We start from the raw sequence: 9223 nt of genomic DNA, 5'->3' as shown, positions 1-9223 counted from the left end.
ATGAAAACTTTAGTTTATGTATTTACTTATAAAATAGGGCTAATGTCTCCTTTAATGTCTATCCAACTAGCCCCAGTTTTACCATTCAATGATGTAACCCAAATCTAATTATGGACTATGTTGTGTATCATAGAAAGGGGTATTTGAGATTTAAAACTTTTTATACCCTTTTATGGGAGGTATGCGAGTTGAAGTCATATTTTTATAAATATAGGGATACAAGAGTTAGGACCTTTTCAAAGTAAGTACCTAAAGAGCTCATTGTGGGTCTATTCAAAGTGTTCATTTTTTGTGATCTTAAGTCCAATAAGATATCTTTGGGGTCAACATGTCATGATGCAAGATTCTCATAGATCAAGTGTTGGTATCCATATGTAGCCTAAATAAGAGTCATATATTCTCAAGTTGTCATTAAAGGGAATTTGATGTGAGAAGTTGTGTCGTCCATGGTTGGGAGTAGTAGTGAATTATAAGAGGGTCAAATGTATATCCAAGAACTTGCTCCTTTGTACAAAAGGGCTTTGAAGTCCACATAAAATATTTGAGTCTCCAGGGTTAAGTGCTAGGATTTAAAGAGATAAACATAACAATTACATGAAAATATAACCAATATTAGAAGATAATAAATTGCACAAAAATTGAAACGTGGAACAAAGATTTAATGTAATTCACCCAATCCCTCAGGAGGTCCACCAAACAATGAGTCCAATATTCTTATTATCTAACAATAACAACCTGATTGCAATCTGCAACATGCCTTATGACTCACTACCACCGCAAGAAACTACTCAATCATACATTGTGAAATCCCTAACCCTAAGCCATTTAAACAAGATTTTTGACCCTTACAAAATTAGACCTAGAATAAATTGTCTAATAGAAAAATAGTAGCTAATGCCTTTTACAAAAATAATGTCAGTTGAGCTTTCAAGGGAATTTCCCCCCGAAACTCCCACGGGTGCATTTCCCCCCAATCCCACCCAATATCATAATAGAAAGTGTACCTAGGGCCTTTCCCCAGGACCCTAGAAGGGGTGTTGTCCCTTGACCTCGTCTTGTGGGTGTTGTCCCCAAACTCCCATACAATAATCTGGGGGAAATTGCACAGAATGAAGTAGGGAAAAATTAACCTCTTAATTTGATTAGGCTCCATATCACAATAGTAATGTTGAGTAAAACCTTGAACAAGGGATTCTGAAGAGCTTGTAGACCATTTCTCCAATCTCTACATCAAAAGGACATTAGGCTATTTTCTCAAATTCTAGTGTTCAAAGGATTCAAATTAGGAAGGTTATACAAATGATCAAAATTCTAGTTGTAGTTGTATGTTATCCTTAATTTTTCATTATTCTCTTACAATTTTTAAAGAAACAGCCAATTATATCACTTTCTATATCCAAGGTATAATATGAAGTTGCAACATTGGTGACTTATCAAAATATATGGTTAACTACTAGAAGACTTGCACCAAAAATAGCATGGATAGAACTTATTGTATTGAGCCACCAAGGGTGGTATAAGAATGATAAAGAGCCCAATATTTAATAGTGGAGCTGAACATAACAAGATACATCATCACTACACTAGAGAATTGATTCAATAAAGATTGATCAAAATCATGTTATATTGTATAGAGAATCATATTATTTAACATATCTTTAGAAAGACTTTGGCTTGTGGAACTCTCTAAAATATCAAAGATCTACTTCATGTTCTTTCAGCTAGTTATTATAGGGGATAGTCACATTAATAATTCCAATTAGGGCTATCTTTATTGACTTTGTAGTCTTTTATTAATATTGAAAATATATGTATTTTCTCTTATTATATATAGTTGGTGATATAATTGAACTTCGTGATGTCACCTCTCTTCTATTGTTCTATTTTTTATATTCCATCTATCTCATTTTTTAAAGATAAGATGTGCATTATATACCACATCATTGAGTACAAAAAAATTCTCATTTCTTATGATAATCAAAGTATAGAGTTTGAAATTATTTTAAAGATAATATTCCTACCTAGAAGCATTTTAATTGATGTCTACCAATACTACCATATTTTTCTTATAAAAATATGCACTCTCATATCTTTTCATCTTCAAATTCATTTATTTATGGTTGCATAAGTACATCGTAAATCTCAAGTTGCTATAAGTAATTAAGCAAGAATAAGATCCTTTATCTACTCACCCAAGTTTAAAACCATATAATCTACTATGTAATACCATAAAAGTTCTCTGTGTTGCATATTCATTATATAAAGATAACATAGAGTGTAAAAGTTGACCTTTGATGAATGAGTGTAAAATTGTTTTTCAATTAATATAAAGGGAGTTTACCCCTTGCCAATACTCACCCTTCTAAGAAATAAGTTATGAGCTTTCATGAACATGAAATTCGAGAAAAGTATAGAAAAATAAATGCCTAACGCATACCAGTACACAATGTTTGGAGAAACTTTTTCATGACTATTAAGAAGGAAAACATCTAATATCATGGGTAGAGGTTAAGGATTGAAAAAAGAAGAAGCTATATTATGCTATAAGATGGCCAAAGGATGTCTATTCATATGTAGAGTATCATTATTAGTATTAATGAAGAACATCAATGACACTCAGATCACATAGGGATGCTAAGATGGCAATTTATTGGCAATGCACAAGAAAATTTGGTAGAGAATTATAAAGAATTTTTAATCATTTAAACTATGCAGATTATACATAGAACTTCACTTAAATGGAAGTTGTTATTAAAGATGTAAGTTTTATTAGTTATAAATTGATTATTAGTAGCCAACTATTTTTTTTAATGATTGACAACCTTAGACTAAATGTTATGAGTCAATATTAAATTATAAAATATAGGAGGTCTATAATTTATTCATCCATCTGTATAACATAAAGAAGCATATACCTATTTATCAATGTGAGACACTTATTTAAACAAGCAAACATTTCAATGAAATTAATCCCTAAGGGCTCGCTTGGCAATGGGAATTAGATAGGAATAGGCACCCTTAAATTCAAAAAAATTCATATCCTCTATTTGGGTGAGCCAAATTGGAATTGAGAATAAGAATACATATTCTAATTTTGGACCAAAAATTAGCATTTTCTATTCCACTTAAATAGGTGGAATTGGAATATGTATTCCTATTCCAATTTACTATTTAACTATTTGATAAAAATTTCAGTTCCAATGAGAGCCAGAGATCTGATGAGCCTATGCACAAACATAACATACGACAGGGCCAACATTGATAATCATCCGCAACCACACATTGTGTAAAAATCCAGCAGCTAGAGGCTGCGTAGAGAGCCTATACTCTCAAAGCAGTGATGGGTATTCAATGAAGATTAGTCTGGGAATACCCCTAGAAGAATTGACTATGGTTATGGACATTGGCAATGATCTTGTGTGGGTTTCTTACACTGGCACCTATGATTGCGATCGCTGTAAGAACAACATTGATCTACAATTTTTGCCAAGAAATTCCTTGTCAAAAATGCTCATATCTTGCTCATATCCAAGCTGTGAAAACCTCTATGGAAACATGAAAGCGAGCCTATGTTTCAACTATGACAACTGCTGGGGAAGCTTGAGCAATTGCTCCCATGCCATTTGCTCCATTTATGTGGTTCAGTACGACAAGGGAAGCACTGTCAAGTTTCTTCTCTTTGAAACCTTCACATTCATGGGGAGCGAAAGAGAAATAAGGGAATTTGTAGTGGATTGTTCATTGGTTCATCTGAGCAGTCGAACATGGGAACAAGGATTCCAAGATTTGGTAGGGGAAGTACTTCTCTACCATCTTAGATAGGAAATAAGGACAACAATTTCATCTACTGTCTCTAGAGCCATAACTTCAATGAGGATAATATCAATAGCACAGAGACGCAATGTGAAATCCATGAAGGTAGTGAGTCAATTTGAGCCTCTTGTGACTGCACCTTTATAGTGGCCAAAAATAAAAAAGTAAGAACTAGTCTTAACAAAATTGAAATTTCACAATTCAAATTCAAATTTCATTATTATACAAACAAACAAGGTGGAGAATAACAAATCCAAAATACTAGATACCTATTCCTAATTCCTAATCTCGTAGCCAAACACACGTAGCTCATATGGCCACTAATATTCTGCATAACGAATATATTCTCGCAACGCTTACCACTAAAGCGGTCACAAAGTACGATCCCCTAAACACACGGAGCCCGTTGATCTAGTCGGCAATTGATGCAGAAAAGTGACGGAGAAGAGAATCCGTATCCTTCCACGAAGACCCTCCATCCCCTACGGCCCTCTCAGCCTCGCCTCTCAATTCTTGCGCCCTCTTTCTCACTTTCATTCCCTCAACACTCCTCATCAGTCGTTTCACCGCTTTGTCAACCTCCTCCGCACTCACCAACTCAATTTCCTCAGCGTTCTGCCATTCTTTCACTTTCACTCCTGCTTTCAACTGCCGTGTGATCAAAGCCGAATTGGTAAACTGATCGGAATGCAGAGGCCAGCGCTGATGCTCTCCACTGTAGAATTCCATCCGCAGTGGGTTAAAAACCCACCTGTCGACTTGTGTGGCAGGATGTCAAGCTGAGGCGCCCAATTCCTCACAATAAAACCCCGTCCCTCTAATCGCTTCTCGAATTCTTGTTCCAGAAACTTCCAAGCCGAATCAAACTGCGATTGGGTCGATGACTGGGCCCCGTCGGCAACCATGACTTTCAATCCCTCGGCCAGTTCTCCGATCTGTGTCGCCGAGAAACAAGATGTACTCCCTAACGAAACGTAGACAACGGACGCCGGAGCCTGTGAATCTAACCACCTCATCATGCACTCTGTCTCCGCTGTCAATCTCAACTGCCGTACCTCATCATTGAAGAAGGCCTGCGGAAGAAGAGGGCCCACACTCCACACAGGCTTCACGCCGAAGACGGATTCCTGTGTTTCTTGCTGAATGAATTCTGATTCCAGTGCGCTGAATGTGTTCATGATATATCCCTTTGCAGCCCCTAACAGAGTCCTTTGACGCCTCCAGCTATTTAGAAATCTTTCGGAAAGCAACGTTTCACTGATACGTTAACAGGGGACGAGACCGTTGTCTGATCACGTGTCCGCTTCATCCAGAGGTTACAGTAAGAGCTAGTGGGTCTGAACACATAGGCGGGGATAGAGTATTTGGCAGCCACAGTCTGAATCCATCCCATGGTCACGTCGTGGACAAGAACCACTGATCTATTACTCTTCTCCGAGCAGATTGTGCGCAATACCTGATCAATATGAGGGCCTAGCTGATCCTCCACGGCTTCAAACAAAGGAATTATGTGAAGCGGAAACAGATTAGTGCTGTGAGCATCGATATCTCCAGCTGAGACCCCAGGCGTGGCTAGTTCTGATGCGGAGCAATCATAATAATGACAATAAAATAATGGTAATAAGAATTGACAAGAAAACTAAATCACCATTAAAAAAACACATATTTTCACTACATATAACTATCTGCAGATCACAAAGTGGATGGCTCTCTGGCTGCCGTCAAAGAGCCATTTGCACTTCCTCTATTCATGCACTCTCTATCAAACTATTATCTTTTCACCCTTATCGATTCTCTGTCTTGATCACATTATGAAATGATTTATTTAAAGATCATCTTTAACGGTTACAAACCATTCTTCAACTACTCAGTCCGTTTTTGTTCCTTTTGGAATTTCGGGAGGTGCCCTTGCGTCATATTGCCAGACTTCAAATGTTTCCATGTCCCATGGAAACGAGGTGGAAGACAAATATGGGCCTTGTCACTCGAATCACTGCATCGACGCCTCTGCTGATTCCTTTTCACTATCAACCAACTCCCATCTACGGAGTTATGCTGGTCGCCTCCATGGTGCTTCCCATTCCTCTGTCCACTCCTCCATGCTGCATCACAACCTCTGTCCCTCACTTGGGAGTCCATCATGCCTCTCTCCCCAGTCTATTGGCGACACACAAGACTATTTCCTATGGCCTTTGGTAGACCTTCATGTCCACCACCTGCAGCTGAGCGAACTGGCACCAATCTGCAACCACAAACTTCATACCAAGAATCCAAAACAACCACAATACTGCCTGGTGTAGATCACCTTCCACCTACATGCTCAGAATCTTCTGAGCTTTGATACCAATCTGATGCGGAGCAATCATAATAATGACAATAAAATAATGGAAATAAGAATTGACAAGAAAACTAAATCACCATTAAAAAAACACATATTTTCACTACATATAACTATCTGTAGATTACAAAGTGGATGGCTCTCTAGCTGCCGCCAAAGAGCCATTTGCACTTCCTCTATTCACGCACTCTCTATCAAACTATTATCTTTTCACCCTTATCGATTCTCTGTCTTGATCACATTATGAAATGATTTATTTAAAGATCATCTTTAACGATTACAAACCATTCTTCAACTAGTCGAATTTTTTTTTGTTCCTTTTAGAATTTCGGGAGGTGCCCTTGATGAAAATTATAGCACAACACAACAAAGAAACCAAACAAGAGAGAAAGCCATAGAGAGGAGAAGCCATGGAGAAACCCAGAAAATGGGCTCTACTAAACACAGGCCCAATCCATTATATTTATAGAGAAATATATATTAAATGCCATTTACACTGTAGGAGGAGTTAGCTAGAATATTAATGAAAGGCAGTTGGAATGGACGGTGGATGACGGCTGCACATGTTGCATGTGTGTTTTTAAAGAGTTCTTTGGTCTATGCTAACCAAGCCTGAGATAATTAATTTAACATCTAACATCCCCCCATAAATTAATTATCATATTTTTTGTTTCTTAGAAATCCCTCCATAATCTAGAGATGATGGGTCCTGGCCTTAAGCCTTGTTAGGTACCCATTTACAATCAATTATCAAATGCTTTCATTCATCTTGTTTCCCTCATCATAATCACTCTAGGTTTTGTATGGATTACCCATAACCGATGCAATATCAAAGTGGTTTTAAGTTCACCAAAACTTCTCAAACATCACACAAGTGGTTTTAAGATCACCACAAACTTCAAGCACTCAAGCGGTTTTGGATTACCACAAACCAAGCACTCACTAGTTCTAATGACCACGAATCATCACTACGGAGAAACTATCATCACTCTGGGCCTTTCTCTTTTTGTACCTACATCAAACTAATTATTGAGTCCATATAAAAAGAAATCCATCTGTCGAGATACATGGGTACCCAGCCGCTGTACTCGCCAGTTCTATAGGAATCTTTTTCACATATATGGTTCATCAATATGTCAAACCAAAAATATTTGGGGTGTCGGGCACAACCAATAATGCACCTCATACATTCACATAGCCCATTAACAATCATTACTAATTCAATTTTCATCACTTGATTGGGGGATATCAATGCAATCAACTTCTATTACATGACCACTATCAAGAACATCATATCCTTCACAATTAGACAAACAAATTCTCACTTCCAATCCCAATACTTTTATCCAATCAGCACACACACAGACCTTTGCACCTTGACAACAATTCTAGCATGCCATCTCTTTTCATAATGAATGCTAACTCCTACAAATGACTTATAATACTCTACACATATTTCAAATAAAAACACATAATAAAGTACTATTAATAATAACAAAATTAGCTTTCACTTTCAACTTTAGCTTCTTTTTTTTCATGGCTTCTCTCTTTCTCATAGCACTCCCTTGATATTTTCTTGTCACATTAGAAATATGTATGCAATCTTTGGCTCTCCTGCTTGCACAAAGTTGCTCCACATCCCACAAACATATGAATAACAACTTGACATTCCCGCATTAATAGCAATCCAACACTCTTGAGTTGCTTCAAATCAGCAATACTTCTTTATTTTTGATTATCCACTCCAATTTCACACATTACCAACAATATCATACTTTCAATTTCTCTTCCTTCTAGCAATATCTTTCTTTGGCACAAGTTATCCTTTAACACAATATGCTGTCTCGTTAACTGACTACATCACAAATCACATTCTTTGCCCAAATACAACACCAACCATCTTCCATTCAAAGACAATATCAATCATCTTTCACAATGGCTTGAACATTCAATCTCACACATGATAACAATCTCTTTTGAGGAAATTTCTTTGGATCTCCTTTGCAACACTTTTTTTCTCTTACAGCTCACTTAACAAATTAACATTCACGGAACTTCAATCCAGCTCCATAATGGGCAGCCTTCTCACAACAGCAGCCTTCTTCACAAGACATTAGCAATCATGTCACAATCTTTCACTCCACATCTTTCAATCACAATATTTCAGTCATTGCTCTCTCAAGACTTTTGGATCATTTACCATAAGCTCTGATACCATGATGAAAATTACAGCACAACACAACAAAGAAACCAAACAAGAGAGAAAGCCATAGAGAGGAGAAGCCATGGAGAAACTCAGAAAATGGGCTCTGCTGAACACAGGCCCAGTCCATTATATTTATAGAGAAATATATATTAAATGCCATTTACACTGTAGGAGGAGTTAGCTGGAATATTAATGAAAGGCAGTTGGAATGGACGGTGGATGACGGCTGCACATGTTGCATGTGTGTTTCTAAAGAGTTCTTTGGTCTGTGCCGACGAAGCCTGAGATAATTAATTTAACATCTAACAGCCCTTGCGTCAAGTTCCTCGAAGCGAATATCGAAGCTGTGAAGATCCCATCCCTCGGCACGGCGACGGACTTGGTGAATATGAGCGCATGGGGCAACGAAGGAGACGATCGTTCCTCGTTGGGCGATAACTCCGGAGAAATGGAGGAGCGAATTGAAGCGGCTCTGTGCAGGGAGTGCCACCACCACCACATGGATTCCATCTCCAGCCATCGCTCCCAAAGCAATTTCAATAAAATGAACGCGGCACGATGACGTTACAGAGCTGGGCCGTCCAGCTCTCATGTGCACTTCTCTGTCTTTTTCGTAAAAAGTAGTCCCAGCCCTGTGTTCTTTTGTCCTGGCGGGTTATTAAAAGAACTGCCCCTCCAATGCATAAAGGGCAGGTGAGGGGAACTCTATTAAATGCACTAGGGAGCGGCTTTTCGTTGCAAATATGCTGCAGAAGTTGTACACTGCGGCTCTGTATATTTTTTGGAGTCGTATTGATTTTAAAATTTTACTTTATTTGGGAGGTTTATGATTGAGGGACCACATGGACAATTGGATCTATAATAAG

The 9223-nt window shown here is 37.9% G+C and overlaps 1 pseudogene; it reads right to left on the bottom strand.

Annotated features, from left to right (window-relative positions):
• Positions 1-4178: 4178 nt before the first annotated feature.
• LOC149543971 (cis-zeatin O-glucosyltransferase 1-like) lies at positions 4179-8877 on the bottom strand (annotated as a pseudogene).
• Between the last annotated feature and the right edge of the window lie 346 nt (positions 8878-9223).

Source organism: Cupressus sempervirens, chromosome 8 (genome assembly GCF_028749045.1).
Source record: "Cupressus sempervirens isolate cs-2001-9-10 chromosome 8, ASM2874904v1, whole genome shotgun sequence".
Lineage (NCBI taxonomy): Eukaryota > Viridiplantae > Streptophyta > Pinopsida > Cupressales > Cupressaceae > Cupressus > Cupressus sempervirens.
Note: the sequence above shows the minus strand (reverse complement) of the source record. Positions and strands in the feature narration are given on the sequence as shown.